Here is a 20536-nt window from a genome sequence, read left to right as displayed (position 1 = left end):
TACCCTTTTAAAACTGGTTTTTTTGTTTTTTTTTTTTTTTTTTTTTACCCTTCATCATAACTTCAGGTATTTTCCTGGGTTTACTTCTAACTCTCCAAATTTATTCCTCATATTTCAACAGCATTCTCACCCTGGAAAATCCCTCTGTCCCTCAGATTCCCCACTTTGACTAATGAGTCCTTCCTGAGCCTGCATTTTGTGGAAGTATGCAAGCAGCTATGTAACTCTCCTTTTCACGCTTCTCCTTGTCCCCCTCTTGACTCTCCAGACTTCTTCATCTGCCACTGTGGCCATCTTTGGCTGGAAGATCCTACTTCCAAAGAGAAAGGTAAATTAGAGAAAGGAAGAACCTGTTAAAATGATTTCTAAGAATGGAATTTGATTTTCTTGATAACAGCTTAATATAAGAGGAATGAAAAACTATTGTTTGAATAATACTGTTGGAATGACTGTATTCAAAAAGTAGTTATTAATATTTCAATGTTAGCTTTAAAGATTGTATTTAAAAAGTGCCTCAGAGATCTAACTTGGCCATATACTTTTTAAAATTATCACCAGTGGATTGAATAAAAACATGCACAATTATCAAATTTACAGATGATGCAAGATTTATGAAAAATAAATAGAATGGTGGATGACAGTGTTAGGATCTGAACAGTGAGAAACAAGTGAGAATGAGAAGTAGAATGTAAAAATGATGACATTTAAAATTATTATAAATTATAAAACTATCAACAAAATCAATAAAAAAAATACAAAATATGTGTGTAATCTTAAAAAGAATCCTTAGGGATAATTATATGTAGAACTTCACAAATTTACAATTAAAAATAATTTTGTCTATAGAATAACAATAACAATAGCTCATGTTTATGTAAACAGTGCCTAAATGGTTATGAATTGTTTTACATGTATTATCTCATTTGACCCTCACTATAACTCTGTAAGGTTAGCACTAATTATTTCTGGTATCATTGCCCCATTTTACAAATGTGAAAAGCTAAGTGACTTGTTCAGGATTACATATATTGAAAGTATACAAAGAGGGATTTGTAAAAAGGGATAGCCTAACATTCTATCCACAATACCATGTTATTACACTTTTGTTCTTATTCCTCTTCTAGGTCCATCTGAAGCTCTACTAATAAGATGAATGACAATAGAAATAAATGCAATTATACTTGGAATTAAGAAAAAAATCAATTTTAGTGTTTTCAGACAACAGTTTGTGTGAAAAAGATCTGGGAATTTCAATGGATAGCAAGGTATGTATGAATTAGTTGTATCACAGTTATACCAATTGAATCATAGTGTTCAAAATAAGTATGATAATAACCCATATTATCTGGTATTCTGTCCTAGTTTGACTGTCTGGAAGATTTGTTTGGTTCTGGAAAATATTTTGGGAAAACATTAACAAACCAGAATGAGACTAGAAAAGAACAATCAAGATGAAAAGTTAGGTAGCACAACAGATGAAGTCTACAATTAGGAAGACCTGAATTCAAATTTGTCCATTACTTATACCTCTGCCTCAGCTTTCTTATCTATAAAATGGGGGTAATAATAACTAACCTTCCAGCATTGTTGTGAGAATCAAATGAATTAATAATTGTAAAACACTTACCACACTACTTGGTACGCAGTAAGTGCTAAATGATAAATATTTATCATTATTATTAATCCTGTTATACAAAGATCAGTTGAAGAAATGAAGGCTATTTAATATTTAAAAAAAAAAAGATCAAGGAGTGACATAATAGTGCCTTTGAAAAACTATCATTTATAAGAGATATGAATCATGTAATCTCTTTGATGCTAAATAACAGAACCAGTAGTGATGGCTCTGCCACAGAAATTGGGAAAAAGCAGAAGAAATTCCTACCAAAGCTGTGGAAGGAAATGTACTTTCCATCTCTGGTGGTCTTTTAAATGGAAGTTAGATGACCTCTTGTTGGAGATGTGTTGAAGGGAATTAGTCAATTTAAAATCAATGTCTTTTGAAGTTTTTTTTTTTTTTTTTCCTAGCTCTGAGGTCCTGTGGTTCAGCAATAATTCTTCAACTGAGTTATCTTAGGGAGAGCAGGCCTTGGCAGATTAAAATGAGAAACATATTTCCAACTTTCAATCCCTAATTCCCAAGATAATAGAAACCTTTTAAATACAACTGGAAAAAATTGCTTTATTATTCTTTTTTAGCTCCTTAGAAAATTTTTTAGGTCATGGATCCCAAAGTTATGGTACTTATTATCATTAACTGATAGCTAAAGTTTATATCACTAATCAGGCCTATGTGCAGTTCTCAGATATAACAGATCATTTGTCAACTCATGTCATAGAGAAGTGTGCTCTGCATGGCTTTGTGGGGAATACTATGTCCTTTCTTCTGCTGCCCAATATCTCTCAGATTTTTCTATTGCTTGTCTTACATTGACAAACATGTAAATAGGCTGTGTGATTTTTAATGTTTCCTAGATAATTGATGGAGACCTAAAGGGGTTTTGTTGCTGTTGATGGGGTCATTGTTTTATTTTTTGTTTCATCTGTACTTTTGAATCCCATGTGAGTTTTCTAGGTCAATATTAGAGCCATTAGTCTCCAGCACCTATGAATAATGATTTCATATATTATTTCAAAGCAGGCTCGTTTGGCAAACTACAGGTACAATGCTTTAGCCTATAATGAATATGCAAAAAATATTTATAAAAACTATCAAAATATTCACTTAAGTAAATAGTTGTTAACTTGTAAAGAAAGGGGGAAAAAAGGCAAAAGGGGAAGATAGATATTAAATGTTGTTTTTCATTCTTTGTTTTTCGAAGAAGACCAATAACATCATGGGGTTATGGCTTGACTTGTTTATAAAGTGGATTCAAATGAAGTAGAGCTATGTAAAGTCATCATTTTCACTTTTTCTTTCTGAGTTATTGAAGTGCAGTGGCAGGACAAAAGTCAAGACAATTAGTGATGGTCCAGGATGAAGTAGATAATCTTTGAATCTTTGATGTCTGATCAAGCTCTAGGCACTACACAAATCTTGTTTCAGACTTTTTCATGGCCGTTGGAACAAATTGTTCCTATTCACCCATTCCACTGGGAGAAGTCTTCACATTCTTTGAGTAGACATTCTTCTAATTCACTGACAAAATCAAGGCATATATATTATTTTCATGATTTTGTCCATCTGACAATATTGGTTTTACTGGGATGTGGCTACTACTCATGCTATAGCTTCTTGGAGTCACAAGTGAGAATTGGGTGAAGGTGGACACCAAAGGAGAATGAGTAGCCCTGAAAAGAGCTTGGCAAGCTCTCACATCAGAAGTGTTATTTCTTTTTGAACATCCCTTGAACATCTCAGATATTAAAATCTCATATCATTATTCTTAGATCTGGTGATCCAATTTGCATATTTGTTCTCCACTATTCTTTTACTTTTTTCTCAATAGTTTGTTAGGAAGATCATTCTTTGACATGTTCTATTGATTCATGGAACCATAGACTTAGAACTGTAATGAACCTCAGAGATCATCTATTACAGCATCTATATTTTATAGATGAGGAAAACAAGACCCATGAAGATTAAACGTCTTGGCCAAAGTTACAGGGCATTAAACTGTTAAGCTAGGATTTAGATCCACGTCTTTTTGCTCCAAACTCAGTTCCCTTTCTGCTAACACCGTATTGCTTCTCATTTAACAAAACATGCTGGAGCTTCCTTGCCTATTTCTGCATCAATAAGTTATGTGATTATTTCCAATGTTTTCTTTTGGAGTCAAGGAAATCATTTTGAATTGTGCCAAAGCACAATTTCTAGCTTATAGTATTATTTGCTTAGAAATAACTTTCAAGTCCAGAAGACAAAATGTACTACAGACATAAGGAGCCTCTCTACTTAGCAGTATATTCTTAGTCTTGTCCTGATACAAGTGGTATCTCCTGTGGAGTTCTGTGTGATCTCAGGTATAATAGAATAACTATTATAAACACTTGGGCACATTTAAAATTGTATGTGTCTGACTGCAACATTCAACTATTAGACTTTTACTCAGAAAACATGGGTTCTCAATGTATTATGTGAGGTGTTGGCAAAGGTAAATAAGAAATTGAAGTCAGGAAAAATAAATGGTCCTAATTAAATTTAGAAAGGAAAAACACATCCTAATTTTTTTAAAGGTATTTTTAAAGGCACTCTGATCCATTGTCAATATAATGTAACAAGGGCTAAGATTCAAAAAAGCATAGAAAAAAATGCAAAAAAATTGTAAAATTATATGTAAAAAAGTAATTGATGAAGTAGTAGTATCTCCTGACTCATATGCTTGCTATCTCATTTCCAAAAATATCTTTATGAGAATTGTTTCTATATAAATTGATATCTTTGATCTAAAAATAAATAAATAAAAGGAGCAAGCTTTTTTCCAAATTATTTCTATAGCTAATCACACGCTACATAATTGACTGGCTAGATGTAAATAATAAACTGAATGTCCATTGGTAGTTGATTAAAACAAAACAAAACAAAAAACTGTTTGATTCTCTAACCCTTATGTCAGAAGTTCTTACAATAAGAAAGCCATTTGTTCATTTTATAGGATGATTATTTTTTACTTCTTTGGCTCATAGCCTCATTTGTAAAGTCAATACCAACACCATTCAGTATGCTGACTGTTGTGTGTTTTCTAGAGCCCTCAAGTTGGGGTGCCAAAATGTACTGTGCTTTCTAGAGCCCTCACACTTGGGTGCCAAAATATACCGTCTTAGTGGAAGAGTGATGAAGGCAGGAGACCCACAAGGACTCTGGAAATATGGAGTTGGTTTATTCACAATTCTCTCCCCCTTATATATCCTAATAACTTTATATAACCAAATCAACACTGTACATGTGTTAACTATATAACACACAGGACCACATAAATAACTTGCTATTCTATGTAGATTGCCACCTGGTATCACTCTGCTTCAATTATAACACAGATTGTCACTGCCTCCTGACTTTTCAGAAGAGCCGAGAGCCCTTAGGGGAGATGGGGAGCCGAACCATTGTTAGCAAATTCCCTCTGGGCCGAAAGGCCCAGATACCTTCCCCTACTATCTGTGGCCCTCTACAGCTGACATCTTGGTAAACATACTTTTCACAAGAAGTAGGAGAGAAATGTTTTATTTAAATATAAGAGAAAAAAAGTTTATGTGGAATGTGTCAGATTTGGAGTCAAATGATGAGCTCAAATTTTAGTTCTGTGGGTTTCTAACTATATAACCTTGGACAAATCATGTAATCTCCTTGGCACTCACCTGTTAAAGGGGATTCAACTAGATGATCTCCAAAGTTCCTTTTAGCTTTAGATCAGTGGTCATGTCATCTTAATAATGATCCTAAAGATTTTTGTAATTTTTTTTCTTTTTTTTTTTGCTAAGGCAATTGGGGTTAAGTGACTTGCCAGGGTCACACAGCTAGGAAGTGTGAAGTGTCTGAGACAAGATTTGTAACTCAGGTCCTCCTGACTTCAGGACTAGTGCTCTATCCACTGCACCACCTAGCTGCCCCATAGATTTCTATAGTGTGAAATAGGCTCAGTAGTTGTCACCAAATGTTGTTTTGCCATCCAAGTATTTATCCTCCTAGAATTTTCTGCCAGCAGCTGATCTAAGATATCCTCTAGTTCTTCAAACCCCCAAATAAGTAACATCAGAGGTTGCTCTCCAATATGATGTAGTGTGTGTCAAGGGCAACTCTCCAGTTTGGGTAGCTCCTTTTGTTCTTCTCCATGACTCCTAACCACTCCTACAAATCTGCATTGTTCCCCATAGTTATCACTAATCTTTTCTTTCTTTGCAGCTCTATTTCTTGCTTGTTGAATTGTTTTAGTCATGTATGAATTTTTGTGAACTCATTTGGAGTTTCTCTGGCAAATATACTAGGGTGTTTTATCATTTCCTTTTCCAGCTTCTTTTATAGATGAGAAGACTGGGGTGAATAGAGTTAAGTAACTTGCTTAGAGTCATACAGCTAATGTCTGAATTCAGATTTAAATTCTGGAAGATGAGGCTGTATGATTCCAAGTCTAGTGTACTTTCCACTGCATTACCTAGGTATGACTGCCTTGGCTATTTTCAAGCAATCAATTCACATTTATTAAGTGCTAGGCATTGTACTAGATGTATAGATGTACATGGAATAGAGGCAGGAAAGGAAAGGAACAAACATTTATTAAGCACCTTCAGTGTGCAAAGCACTGTGCCAGGTGCTTTCTGAATACTCTCATTTGATTCTCACAACAACCCTGGTAGGTAAATGCTATTATTTCCATTATACATTTGAGGAAACTAAGAAAAAGGTTAAGTAAAGAGTCACACACCTATGTTTGAATTCAGTTCTTCCTGACTATCCACTCTACCATCTAGCATCTAAAGACACAAAGATGAAAATATTTCCTGTTCTAAAATATCTTATAGTCAATCAGCAGAGTGGTCTCATACATATATGACTATGATATAGTATATCTATTTATATGTCAGTAAAAATTTATTAAGCACCTACTATGTTCCACATATTAGAAAAAGCTCTGGGGATACAAAGACAGTCCCTATCCTCAAGGAACTTAACAATCTAATGGAGGAGACAACATGCCAACAAGTAAATACAAAGCAACTATGTACAGAATAAATAGGAAATGATTAACCAAAGGAAGGCACTAGAATTGAAAGGAGTGGAGAAAAGCTCCTGGTAGAAGGTAGGGTTTTAGCTGGGACAAAAAGAAAGTCAGGAAGGTCAGAAGTTGATATGAAGGAAGGAGAATGTTCCAGATATGAGAGATGGCCCGAGAGAATGCCTGAAATCAAGAGTTAGAATATTTTATTTATGAAAAGGTTGTAATTTCAGAGAACATGCTAGTAGTTGAAAGGAGGGGAAAATCCCATTAGTAAATCTTTTTGACTTAACAGAAAATTTTTATCTTGCCTAATCAATGTTTTCCTGTTGTTGGATACAGCCTTTACCATAGAAAAAAATTTTCTAACGTTTCCCCAGTCTGGAATAAGAATCATTTTCCCCTGCTCTAGTGATGTGGAACCAGATAAGTGAGTTCTCCCTAAGGCTATTCTCCCTCATTACCTATGGTCCTGCGAAACTATGACCTCATAAAAGCTTGTTCAGAGATATTTTTGTTACACTTTAGTTTCAAGAGAATTCTTGTCATCAAATCCAGGTTCAGATATTGTGACTATCTTCAAATCAGAGAACAAAAAAGTTTAGAAAGAAATAGAGGCGCAGTGGATAGAGCCTACCAGCCCTGAAGTCAAGAGAAGCTGAGTTCAAATCTGGTCTCAGACACTTAATACTTTCTAGGCTGTCACTTAACCCCAATTACCTTGGCCAAAATAAAAAAAGAAGAAGAAAAGAAAAAGGAAAAAAATACAAACAGTAGTTTTATTACTATCTTATTAATTGCAAATTTATAATTTCATATACAAATCCTCCTTTTTTGTTCTTTTTATTGGAATGCTGTTGATGAGTAAGTTCATAATTAAAAAGAAAAATCTAAAAATCTTTGTTCTTTCACTGCTGCCTAAATAATATATACAAATTGCTTTTCAATTCTTAAAGGACTTTATAGATATTTGATATTGTGTTTTATTATTGGGTACCCTCCTCTTAGCCTGACACTTCTGTCTGGTTCAGAGTTGATAAAATACCCTAATTTCTCTCTCATGTTAAGATTTCCCCTAAGCAACTGTGTGTATTTAGATTATTCACAGTTGTTAATGGTCTTGACACTAATCTTTCCTATTTAGGAGCATGAGAAAACCTGTGTATGCTCCAAAATGAATTTTTCCAAGGCACACTCTTCATTTTTGATAGGACAAAAGCCCAATATTGCAGTTTTGTCCCAAAGAATGAAATGTGGTCTTCAAGGTTCTCCTCAAACAATATGTCTCTAAAGCATAAGTTGAGATACATATAATTCCATGATAATAGACATAACTTAGATAGCTTTTTCTTTTAAATTTATTTTTATTACTATCTTTTGTTTTGTATCTGATTTATTTCCTACTGTATCTTTCTCTCTTTCTTTTCCCAAAGAGCCAAGAAAAGGAGAATGAAGTTGAACCAAAAAATCCCAGCCAAACTGGGATTAGTACCTCAATGAAATCTGATTTTTGATAGGACAAAAGCCCAGTATTGCAGTTTTGTCCCAAAGAATGAAATGTGGTCTTCAAGGTTCTCCTAGAACAATATGTCTCTAAAGCACAAGTTGAGATACATATAATTCCATGATAATAGACATAACTTAGATAGCTTTTTCTTTTAAATTTATTTTTATTACTATCTTTTGTTTTGTATCTGATTTATTTCCTACTGTATCTTTCTCTCTTTCTTTTCCCAGAGAGCCAAGAAAAGGAGAATGAAGTTGAACCAAAAAATCCCAGCCAAACTGGGATTAGTACCTCAATGAAATCTGATTTTATATTTAATATTTCTACTCCTAAGGATTCCTCATCTTTGGAAAGGAATAGGGGAGGCATTGTCTCTTGTCTTTTCATTGGGATTTTTGATTTGTATAATTTTGTGACATTCATTTTTTATTATTTTGTGGCTGTTGTTATTTCCACATCTTTATTCTAATCATTGTGTGTGTGTGTGTGTGTGTGTGTGTGTGTGTGTCTATCTATCTAGTTCTACTCACTTTAATCAGTGAAGTAAATCTTTCCATTTTTTTCTTTGTATTAATTGTATTCATAGTTACAACATGGTAATATTCTATTACATTCAGAAGATAAATTTCTCACTGGACCACTGAGTATCAGCATCAAAGAAAATATTTAAGGTTTTCTAGTGTGACAGAGGATGCCCTGAACAATGATCAAATGGAAAAGAGATTTTTCAAACACTGTCAAAGTTCTCTAGATGTTCCTATTTGTGACTGGCACCTAAATGATGGCATTAAACTTCACAACACTACAGAACTACTCCAAAGAATTCATTATTCAAGATTAGCCTAAATATCTACACAAGGCAAAAAAAAGTCAACAACAAGGTGAATACAGAAAAATTGCTCATGCAGTTGAAAGCAACCCAATAACCCATATTATTAACATAAATCTTGGGCCAGGAATTAAGAAAGCTCTTCAGTAAGCTGGAGAATGAATAGGAGAAGAATATATGAAATCAAATTTAGGAGAGTTTTGATGATCCTAAGTTATTAGTTGTTATAAGAACTTAAAATTTTCACACATTCTTCTAGTGATGCTACGTGGCAGTCATAATGGAATACCATGATCTAGACAGAATCAACATTGTAGATGATGCAAAGAGTGGTGGAAAGCAACCTCAGCTCTTTATAATCACCTCCCTCACCGAGTATTCCACTGCCAGCTTTCTGTCGATTCTTGCTGTACAAAATCTCACATGTCCATTCACTTCTTCCTTGCCATTTTCATTCAATTTAGACCTCTTGCTTGAACTATTGCTATAATTTTCTAACTGATCTATTTCCTTCTCTCTAGTCTCTCCCTTCCAAGTTGTCCTCTAATTGGCTATCAAAATGATATTTCTAAAGCACAAATATGACTAGATATTATATGGCTATGCTCAAAAAGCTCAAAAAGATAAAACACAAGTTGATCATTGGGTATTTGAAATCTGCTTCATAATCTGCTTCCAAAGAAAGGCAGTTTATCATGAATTGTTTCCTGATTTTTCCACTCCCCCCGACCTGCTAATGTCTTCTCCCCAATATTTTTGTATGTATTTAACACATAACAAAATGCATGGCACATAGTAGTCATTTAATAAATGCAATAAATTGGCAAAATAAAAATATTTTTTAAAATGTATACATATTGTTTCCCCTGATAGAATAAGCATTTGAGGATAGATGCTATACCACAGAAATAAAGTTAAAGCACTTATTAAACACTCAGTATATTCCAGGCACTGTACAAAGTATTGGGAATACAAAAACAAACAAACAAATTCTAATGGATGGAAGGGGAGGATCACACACAAAAGGAAACTAGAAGGAGGTAGGACAAAGTGGGAAAATAATCCAAAGTAGGAGATTGAGAGAGATTAGAAGTGAAATCAGCATCAAGTTGAGAGAATATCCATAATAGTGCAATCATGTATACAATCACAGAAAGATTTAAGGGATTCTCATCTGCCATAGATCAAGAAAATTGGCATCAAAATAAGAAAGAAGAGGTCAGGATAAGCAGATATTTCTCTGGATAAAAAAAGATTTCTCAGAACATTCCTGTGGCTGGCATTATTAAATGTCTTTATAAATTATCCAGAAGATAGCACTCAGGGTGAATTTCCATGTTTATAGATGATGGTAATTTTTTTTTTTTTGTCACAAGAACTAAGCCAGGAAGAATAAACTATAGGAATATGTTATGAATTTATATGGGTAGCATTTCTAGACAGGTAAATGCAAAGTAATGCATTTAAGAACAGCAGTTATAGGTATAAATGAATGATTCTTAGTTAGAAGTTATAATTAAGCTTGGTTGATTTGGCCTTTTGTCCTTAAAGAATAATGCATTCTTTAGTATGTGCTCAAAAGGTATTGAAACACAAAATAGAGTAAATGTGTGAGCGTGTGTGTTTCAGCGAGATTCGTGATTTAGTAGGTACAAGGTACAAGGTAGGAAAACTATCTATTAAGGCAGCTCTGCCTCTACTTTAGTCTTTTTATATTCTTAGAGACTATGAGATAATTGCTTAGAAAATGAAGTGACTTGCTTAAGATCACCTGGACCATATGTTTTGGAGCCAGGCCATCACTCTAGGCTTTATATTATGTTGTGTCCTAACATTGTTTTTTCCATTATAAAAAGTCATTTTTGTGTCATCCATTAATGATTGTGTATAGTTCATGCACTTCAAAAAAGCTATAATAGAGAAATCCCTGGAAAGGCAGCTAGAGGGATAAAGGAGTTGCTTTGGGAGGATATACTAAAAAGATAAATGAATTTTTTGCCTACTTTGAGATAGGATACAATCAAAATATTGAAAATTAGGAAGAACTTCAATAAAGTGAGCGTGTTCTTGTTCATTAAATCTTAAAATATAAAGGAAAAAAAAGATGAGAAATTTGTAAACATGGGTGAAGTAAATTTATGATGAATACAAGAAAGCACTAAATATTGCAGTTAATAGAGTGCTAGGCCTGGAGCCAGGACGACCTGGGTTCAAATTTGGCTTCAGACACTTACTAGCTAAGTGACCCTGGCCAAATTATTTAACCCTGTTTGTTTCAGTTTCTTCATCTGTAAAACGAGTGTGGAAGGAAATAGCAAACCATTCTTGTGACTTTGTCAAGAAAACCCTAAATAGGCTCATGAATGGTTGGACACTTCTTAACAGTGACAACAGACTTCTTACAACAGGCAATGTATTTGTAGAATTTATTCCATAATAGTTGGTATAGTCAGGAAACATAAATGAATTCTAAAAGGTTTTTGTTTTGCAAATTATATCTGATCGACAGATGCGATTTATTTCAATTCATTTAACTGATTTTGACAATTTAATAAATGACAGAACAATGATTGGTTTCTAAGAAAGTTGGACTAATGCAAGAAACTGAGGCTGCTAGACAAATGAGTTTGGAGCTCTGAACTCGCAGGCTAAAGCTGATGGGAAGCTTATACTGAGCCCTGAACCAATATGGTGAGCACCTGGAAGGAGTGGGCCACCAGTATATCTAAGGAAGAGAAAATGACACAGAGCAGTTCAAAACTTCTATGCCAGTTAGCACTGGGATCAGAACCTTGAATGGATGTTGCATTGCCAGATTGGAAGACATAATAAGAGCCAATGGAAAAAAAGGAAGAGAAAAAATAAGGCAGAAAAAAGAAGAAAGGGAAGGAAGGAATGGCGAAAGTTGAACTATAATACTAATATCAGAGAGAGAATAGTCATAACTTTCCACAATACATTCTTTAGAATCTGTCTTGGAAATGAAATGTTGGATTGGTTAGCCCTGAATAGCACCCAGTACAGAGACTTTTATCTTCCTATGTAGACTTTGAAACAATACCAAAGAATCAAAAATGACAAGGTTTATAACTGTTAAAGAGTCATTTTGGTGTCTTTTTCTTGCTAGATTTTAGAAGTTAAGATCTTTGAGGGTAAACATGGTGTCTTATACTTCTTTATCTTCTGCCAATGCAAGTTTTGTATTAGTAGTATATATAATGATGTGGGGTTTTGTTTTGATTTGGTTAAGCATCAGGTAAAATATGAACTGATGCTAAGTGAAATGAGCAGAACCAGGAGATCACTATATACTTCAGCAACAATACTGTATGAGGATGTATTCTGATGGAAGTGGATTTCTTCAACAAAGAGAAGATCTAACTCAGTTCCAATTGATCAATGATTGACAGAAGCAGGTACACCCAGAGAAGGAACACTGGGAAATGAATGTAAACTGTTTGAATTTTTGTGTTTCTTCCCAGGTTATTTTTACCTTCTGAATCTAATTCTCCCTATGCACAAGAGAACTGTTTGGTTTTGCACACATATATTATATTTAGGATATACTGTAACCTATTTAATATGTATAAGACTGCTTCCCATCTAGGGGAGGGAGTTTAGGAAGGGAAGGGAAAAGTCGGAACAGAAGTGAGTGCAAGGGATAAATGTTGTAAAAAATTACCCAGGCATATGTTCTGTCAATAAAAAGTCATTAAAAAAAACAATAAATTTAAGCCCTCTTAAAAAAAAAGAATCAGGTAAAATAAATTGCTTACAAGCTATTCGTAGACTTTGATTTCGTGTCATTTTTTTTTTTACACCTGTTAACAACATCTGGTTAGGGACCTAAAACCCAATTTAGACCAATATCAAAGGATGAATAGGCTATTTGCTAATCAGGTAAATATTATTGCTGTAAGTGAAACATGATTGAGGTATTTTTCAGAAAGAAATTTTAACTGCATTCAGAAAATGTGAGGTTTTTAACATAAGCAGCTAACTAGGCATCATCTTGAAGCTTGATGAGAGGTTCCAGGACAATAACCAAATCAAATATCACTAGCTGTTGGGTGAAATTAAAGGCAGAAATATATTGATTCACGAGGAGAGTATTAAACATTAAGCATTCCAAAGGTAAGGAATCACAGAAAGGGGAATGTGGGATTAGATTTGAATTTGAGATTCTTAAAGCTAAGGAAATAACTTCCCTTCTGGTCATGAGTGAGGGAGACTATAAGGAAGGATTTTTATTATTATTATTATTTTATAAATGAATTTGCTTCATCTTTATTATCATCACTAAGAAAAATTAGTTCCTTTTAGTAGTTCAAACATAGTTGAAAACGTTATTTTTTTCAAATACAATTGAAAGCAATATTGGGTTTTTTAAAAAAATAATATACATATGTGGCCTGTGTCTCACAATCATATCGTCACAATTTTGTAGTCTTCCTTTTAATGGATTTTTAAAAATCTTTAATGATTCTCATAACATCTTGAAAAACTGAGTGTGCCTTTTCATTCATATTTATCAAACCAAGTGATTTATCAAAGAAGTATTGATGTGTCCAAATTGCATCAGAGAATCACATTTTAAAATTGAGAGAATAAGTATAATTTATATTGCAATTATATTTTTTGCAATATAAATTATAATTTTTTATTATAACTTTTTATTGACAAAACATATGGCTGATAATTTTTTACAACAACATCCCTTGCACTCACTTTTGTTCCGACTTTTCCCTTCCTTCCCTCTACCCCCTCCTCTAGATGTTAAATATGTTACAGTATATTCTAGATACAATATATGTGTGCAGAACCAAACAGTTCTCTTATTGCACAGGGAGAATTGGATTCAGAAGGTAAAAATAACCTGGGAAGAAACACAAAAATGCCAGCAGTTTACACTCATTTCCCAGTGTTCTTTCTCTGGCTGTAGTTGCCTCTGTCCATCATTGATCAATTGGAACTGAGTCAGATCTTCCCTTATTATTCCCAATAGTGAAGAAATCCACTTCCATCAAAATACATCTTCATACAGTATTGTTGTTGAAGTATAAATGATCTCCTGGTTCTGCTCATTTCACTCAGCATCAGTTCGTGTAAGTCTCTCCAAGTCTCTCTCTATTCATCCTGCTGGTCATTTCTTACAGAACAATAATATTCCATAACATTCATATACCACAATTAGCCAATCTGACAGGTGTGTAGTGATATCTCAGAGTTGTCTTAATTTGCATTTCTCTGATCAATAGTAATTTGGAACACTCATATGAGTGGAAATAGTTTCACTTTCATCGTCTGAAAATTGTCTGTTCATATCCTTTGATCATTTATCAGTTGGAGAATGGTTTGATTTCTTATAAATTAGAGTCAATTCTCTATTTTGGAAATGAGGTCTTTATCAGAACCTTTAACTTGTTCTTGTTAACTTGTAAAAATGTTTTCCCAGTTTGTTGCTTCCCTTCTAATTTTGTTTGCATTAGTTTTGTTTGTACAAAAGCTTTTTAATTTGATGTAATCAAAATTTTCTATTTTGTGATCAATAATGATTTCTAATTCTTCTTTGGTCACAAATTAGGAATGATTATTTTTAATGATTATGCTGTACACAGCAACAACAAGATAATGTTATGATCAACTGTGATGGACATGCCTCTTTTCAATAATGCTTGTGAATTCCAATAGGCGTGTGAAGGAGAGAGCATCAGCATCTAGAGAGAGGATTAAACTGGTAACCATCTGGAATTGCATAGGGGAAATGGCAAATCTGAGAACTTAGATTCAAATGCCAATATTTTCCACTGACTAAAAACTTTCAATGAGTCATTTAAACTTCATCAGCCTCAATTACATCATGTGTAACATGAAGAGGTTGGAACAAATGATCCCAGAGTTCCTTTCTATCTCTAAATCCTGTGATTGATGAAACACACTGTACTCTGTGATGAGAGATTCTAAGACAGGTGTCAATCGGCTGAGAAACTTTTATGTGCTAGGCATACTGCTCCAATACAAAAAGAGGAAAGACAGTCAGTCCCTACCCTCAAGGAGCTTATAATCTAATGGAGTAGGCAACAAACAACAAATATACACAAACAAGTTACATGTAGGAAAAACAGGAAACAATGAAGAAGAATTAAGAGGGATTAGGATAGCATTCCTATAAAATATAGACTTTCAGCAGTACTTAAAGGTAGCCAGAAAAGCTAGGAGGAGGAGATGAGGACAGACAGCATTCTTGACATGGAGGACTATCAGAGAAAATGCTTTAAGGCAAGAGATGTATGTGATGAGGTGTGTGATTCAATTAAGATTATGGTTTTTAAAAAAGGTCTATGTATAGGAAGAATCCTGCTGAAGGGGGTAGGGGAAAGTAAAATAGCCCCCTAGATGTTGTCCTATGGAGTTATGATTCTCCTATTCCAAATTCTATTCTTCATCTGTTGCAGGGATTAAAATTGGGGAAGTGTAATAGGCATGAAGTATTGCATTCTTATATACTCTTAAAAATAGTAATAGCTTTTTATTTTTCAAAATACATACGAAGATAATTTTCTTTTTTTAATTAAAACTTTTTATTTTCAAAACATATGCAAAAATAATTTTCAACATTCATACTTGCAAACCTTGTGTTCCAAATTTTTCTCCCTCCTCCTTAACTTCCCTCCTCCCCTAGATAGTAAGTTATCTAATATAGGTTAAACATATGCAATTCTTCTATATATATTTTTCCAAATTTATCATGCTGCATAAGAAAAAATCAAATGAAAAGGTAAAAAATGAGAAAGAAAAAACAAGTAAGCAAACAGCAAAAAAAAAAAAAAAAAGATGAAAATACTATGTTGTATTCTACCTTCAATCCCAATAGTCTTCTCTCTGGATGCTGATGCTCTTTCCTTCACAAACCTATTGGAATTGTTCTAAATCACTTAATTATTGAAAAGAGCCATGTCCATCACAGTTGATCATCACATTATCTTGTTGCTGTGTACAGTGCTCTCTTGGTTCTATTCACTAAATCTAGCATCAGTTCATGTAAACCCTCCCCAGGCTTTTCTGAAATCAGCTTGCTGATTGTTTTTTATAGGATTATAATATTCCATTACATTTATATATCATAATTTATTCAGCCATTCTCCAATTGATAGGCATCAACTCAGTTCTTATACACTTTTGAATTATTGCTGTCTAACCTGCCAATTTGGCAGTAGTGGCGGGAATATTTTAGAGAAAACAGTATGGCATTAGTGTAAAGAGTGTTAGCGTTGGGATAGGAAATACCTGAGTTCATTTACCCTTTCTGACATTTCCTAACTTTGTGACTATGAGCAAGTTACATTTTTAAATGGGGGGTAATAGTATTTCTAGCACTTGTCTTTCAAGATTTTTATGAGGCTCAGATGACTATTTGCAAAGCAAATTGTAAACTTTAAAATGCTGTATGTATATGCTGTATAAAAACACAACATGAGGATAATAAAAGCCAACCTTGTCAACAGAAAAACTTGAATTCAGATCTTGGTACTGATGTACATTGGCTATGCAATTCTGAGAAAGCCGCTTAATTTCTTAATCCACCAAGAAACTCTCTAAAATTAATATTGCAAAGCAGTTACTGCTTTTCATTGAGAATTTCCCATGGAAATTATTTAGAAGATGGGTAAGAATTCAGTAGGTAAAAATATGGAAAGAGAATTATCCAGTTATATTTATCTATTAAAAACATTTAAAGCTACCTATTAAGTTCTAGGTATTGATGATACAAAAACAAAATGTCATTGTCCTTGACCATAAGTAGTTTGCAGGGACAGGAATGGGATGGGTAAGGTATTACACATATGAGTGAATAAAAAATATATACAAAGTAAGTGAAATGTAATTTTACAGAGAGACTGATAATTTTGGATGGGGGAAGAGCAAGAATGAATGTGGATAATAGTTCTTGAGCTGAGCACTGAAGGAAAGGAATTCTAAGCAGCAGAGATGATTTCTAAGTCTAGAAGATAACCTGTGCAAAGTCATTCAGAGGAAAGGTGGGCTATCATGTAGGAGGAATAGCAAGAAGGTTAGTTTGGTTGGAACCTACAATGAAAGGGGAAAAAATATGCACTAAGGCTGGATTCAAATTGTGAAAGGGTTTTAAATGCCAGACAGACCCTACAGGTAATACAGAGTCCTAAGGAATTGGTCAGGGAATTATATGATCAAAACTGTGCTTTAAGGAATACCACATTGGAAGCTGCATGAAGTGATTGGAAAGGTGAGAAACTAGAGACACCAAAGTAAGTTAACAATTGTGATAGACCAGGTAAGAGGCAGTAAGAGCTTTATCCAGAGTGTTGGCATTTTGAGTAGAAATAAATGAAAAGGTATAAGAAGAGATGTTGTAGAGATAGGAATGACAATTGTTTATCCTTTGTTCTTGAAGAAAACGAATAACAGTATGAGGGTGATGTTGTGACTTGCAAATGGATTGAAGTAAGGCAGGGCTTGTTCTTAATCATCAGCCTCATTTTCTCCTCCAGAGTCATCTGAGACTAGTGGCAAGACATAAATCAAGATGACTGGTGATGGCCCAGAAGAATTGACAATACTTGGAAACTAAGTAGGTTTGTGGGCTGAGGGAAAATGGGGCATCAAGGATGACATAGAAGTTGTAAACCTAGATGACTGGATGCTTGGAATGAATAAGGTAAAGAGAAGTAGGAGGGTGAAGTATATTTTTAGAGATTGGACAGGACATTAATTTGGATGGAATATATAGTGTGAAGGGAGTAGTAGGAAATGAATTTGGAAAGACAGAGAGGTTGCAAAGTATACAGAGTCTTGAATTTCAACCAAAGAAGCCTATAAGCATAAAGGGGCCATTGAAGATTTTTAGAGGACTAGTGACATTACCTCTATGTAAGAAGTCATCAAAATAACAGTCAACATTAATTTTGTTCTTTTAAAGTTTGGAAATATGCTGTCTCCTGAATCTCACAACAAGCCTGTGAAATAGAAACTAAAAGAAGAATATTGTAGCAACAGGATGAAATAGTGTGATTAAAGAGAAAAGAAAGTAAAAGTTGAGGACTGAATCTATGATTTCACTGCTATAGTGAAATCATGCTAAGATATCTTCCTTGCAATTTTTAATCACAGAGAATTTCGTACATCACTGAGAGATTAAATGATTCCTAAGTCAGATCTTTATTCATCATGTCACGATGCCTCTTGTAAGATGGGAATAGAGCTTGCCAAAACAACTTAGGAGGTCCTGTTTTTTGATGGGTTGATCATTAGGTATTAGTGTGGTGGCAGTAGAAATAGAAAAGAAATGTGAATATGTGTGGGTAGAATCTACAGCACTTGGTAATTGGTTGAATTTGAGAAGTGAGGGAGAAGGACCAATAAAATAAATAATATTATTGTGAGTATGGTGGACTGGGTAATCTAGTGGACTGAAATAGTGAAGGCAGTTGATGAAGAAAGAGTTCATTGGGAAGAAAAAGAAACTTAACTTTGGAAAAGCTGAATGTTAAGGTACAGTAGTTAGTTAGCTATGGACCTATGGGCAGCCCAAGAGTTGCGGATCCAGAAATTAGAATCAGTCAGTGCTGGATACCTACAATTGGGAGTTATCCTCATCAAGATGGGAATGAAGACATGGGAATGCAAAATATGGACAGAGCAAATTTTTCAGAGAAAGAAGAGAGAAAAGATTAAGGACAAATTCTTAGAAAATGGAGAAACTCACTTTATAAAGTAAGAAAAAAGATAAGAAGTCCCTAGTGGAAACAAAGGGAGAGAGGCTAGAGGACAAAGTAGAGAATGTAGTACCTACCAAAAAAAAGAGGGAGGATTGGAAATAAAATTGCAGAGTGTTGAAACAATGAATAGTGGGGAAGTGGAGTCATCAGGTGTAAACATTTCCCCCCTCCCCAAGAAATTTAGTAGGAATAAAAACAAGTAAAACAGTGGCTAGGTAGACTAAAAAGCTCAAGGGAAGAAAGGGAAGCTTTTTTTTTTTAAATAAAAGCTCTCAATAGACATTTTAGGAAGGAGACAATGGAAAAAGAAATTGAACTGTGTAAGAATGAGGGGATGATTTTATTTATTTATTTATTTATTTAAAAAATTAATAGCTTTTTATTTACAAGTTATATGCATGGGTAATTTTACAGCATTGACAATTGCTAAACCTTTTGTTCCAATTTTTCCCCTCCTTCCCCCCAGCCCCTCCCCTAGAAGGCAGGATGACCAATACATGTTAAATATACTGCAGGGGTCCTCAAACTACAGCCCGTGGGCCAAATGCAGCAGCTGAGGACGTTTATCCCTCTCACCCAAGGCTATGAAGTTTCTTTATTTAAAGGCCCACAAAACAAAGTTTTTGTTTTTACTATAGTCCGGTCCTCCAATAGTCTGAGGGACAGTAAACTGGTCTCCTATTTAAAAAGTTTGAGGACCCCTATCAATAATTAGAGGATAAATTAAATACAAAAGAGGGGATGATTTTTTAAAGCAATCATGAGGAAATGGGATCAAGGCACAGATAATGGGAATAACCTTAGAGAGGAATATATTTACTTCCTTAGGAAAAAAAAGAGAGAAGAAGTTTGAGTAATGGGAAGGGGCTAAGGGAGCTCACATCAGATGGCTTCAATATTCTCAGGGAAATAGGAATCTAGGTCATTTGCTGTAAGCAAGAATATGGGTGTGATAGCATAAGAAGAAAAGAAGTTTGAAACTAGTACTATGGGAAATGGGGCAGAGACAAAATAAGGGAAGACTTTGGTAATTTAATTTTAAAAATGGCAAAATTATTTTTAGTAATTAGTAATGGAAGAAAGCAGTCAACTTTCCTGATTTTCTTCTTTTGACACAGCAGCCCTGAAGCAGGAGTGGAAGAAAATCAGATTGTGGGAGTTGCTAAAAGATGAATAATTATAGGTTAAAAACATTAGCAGATTAGTGATCTCAGAAAATAGCTTCTGAAACATTAGAGTGGCAGGTCATGTGGAAAGGCTATATATGGAAGTACATGGATTCAGTGTGAGTGAGATGGACTAGGATAATGTGGAATGGGATCACCAGAGATCAAACTAAGGATAAATAATAGTTAATCTTGAGTGAAAAAAAAAATGAAATGGGTGAAAGGATAGAAGGTGGTAAAAAAAAAAAAGTAGAAATTCAACAATCTGGATATTGGAAGTGGTTCAACTCCAAGAAAAAATATGTCTAATAATGTTAATGGGGGCCCTAGCTGGGATGGTAGGTAGGCAGCATAATACAGGGAAAAAAAACTTGAGTTCTAGTTTGAAGTCAGAGGAACTAGGTTCAAATGCTGCCTTTAATTCTTACTACCTGTGTGTCTTTGGAAAAGTCACATACCTTCTCTTATCCTAGATTTCTTAATCTTTAAAATAAGAAAGGACAGGATTGGATGGCCTCTGAGATCACTTTTAATTCTAGATTCATGATCTCTGTTTCAAAAGAGATCTTTGAAATTAAGGAAGGTAAAAAGTTGAGAATTATAAGAGAGATGGCATGATGTAGTAA

The 20536-nt window shown here is 34.2% G+C and overlaps 1 long non-coding RNA gene across 4 annotated transcripts in view; it reads left to right on the top strand.

Annotated features, from left to right (window-relative positions):
• Positions 1 to 20536, top strand: part of LOC127538763 (uncharacterized) — a 197991-nt gene that overhangs the window by 95856 nt on the left and 81599 nt on the right. For 3 of the 4 annotated variants that reach the window (XR_007947757.1, XR_007947755.1, XR_007947756.1), the window contains 2 exons: positions 122 to 328; positions 1125 to 1265. This is a non-coding gene — a long non-coding RNA (uncharacterized LOC127538763). The remainder of the gene's footprint in view (positions 1 to 121; positions 329 to 1124; positions 1266 to 20536) is intronic. The other variant, XR_007947758.1, reaches the window with a different exon arrangement.

The sequence above is a fragment of the Antechinus flavipes genome, chromosome 1 (assembly GCF_016432865.1).
Source record: "Antechinus flavipes isolate AdamAnt ecotype Samford, QLD, Australia chromosome 1, AdamAnt_v2, whole genome shotgun sequence".
Taxonomy (NCBI): domain Eukaryota; kingdom Metazoa; phylum Chordata; class Mammalia; order Dasyuromorphia; family Dasyuridae; genus Antechinus; species Antechinus flavipes.
Note: the sequence above shows the minus strand (reverse complement) of the source record. Positions and strands in the feature narration are given on the sequence as shown.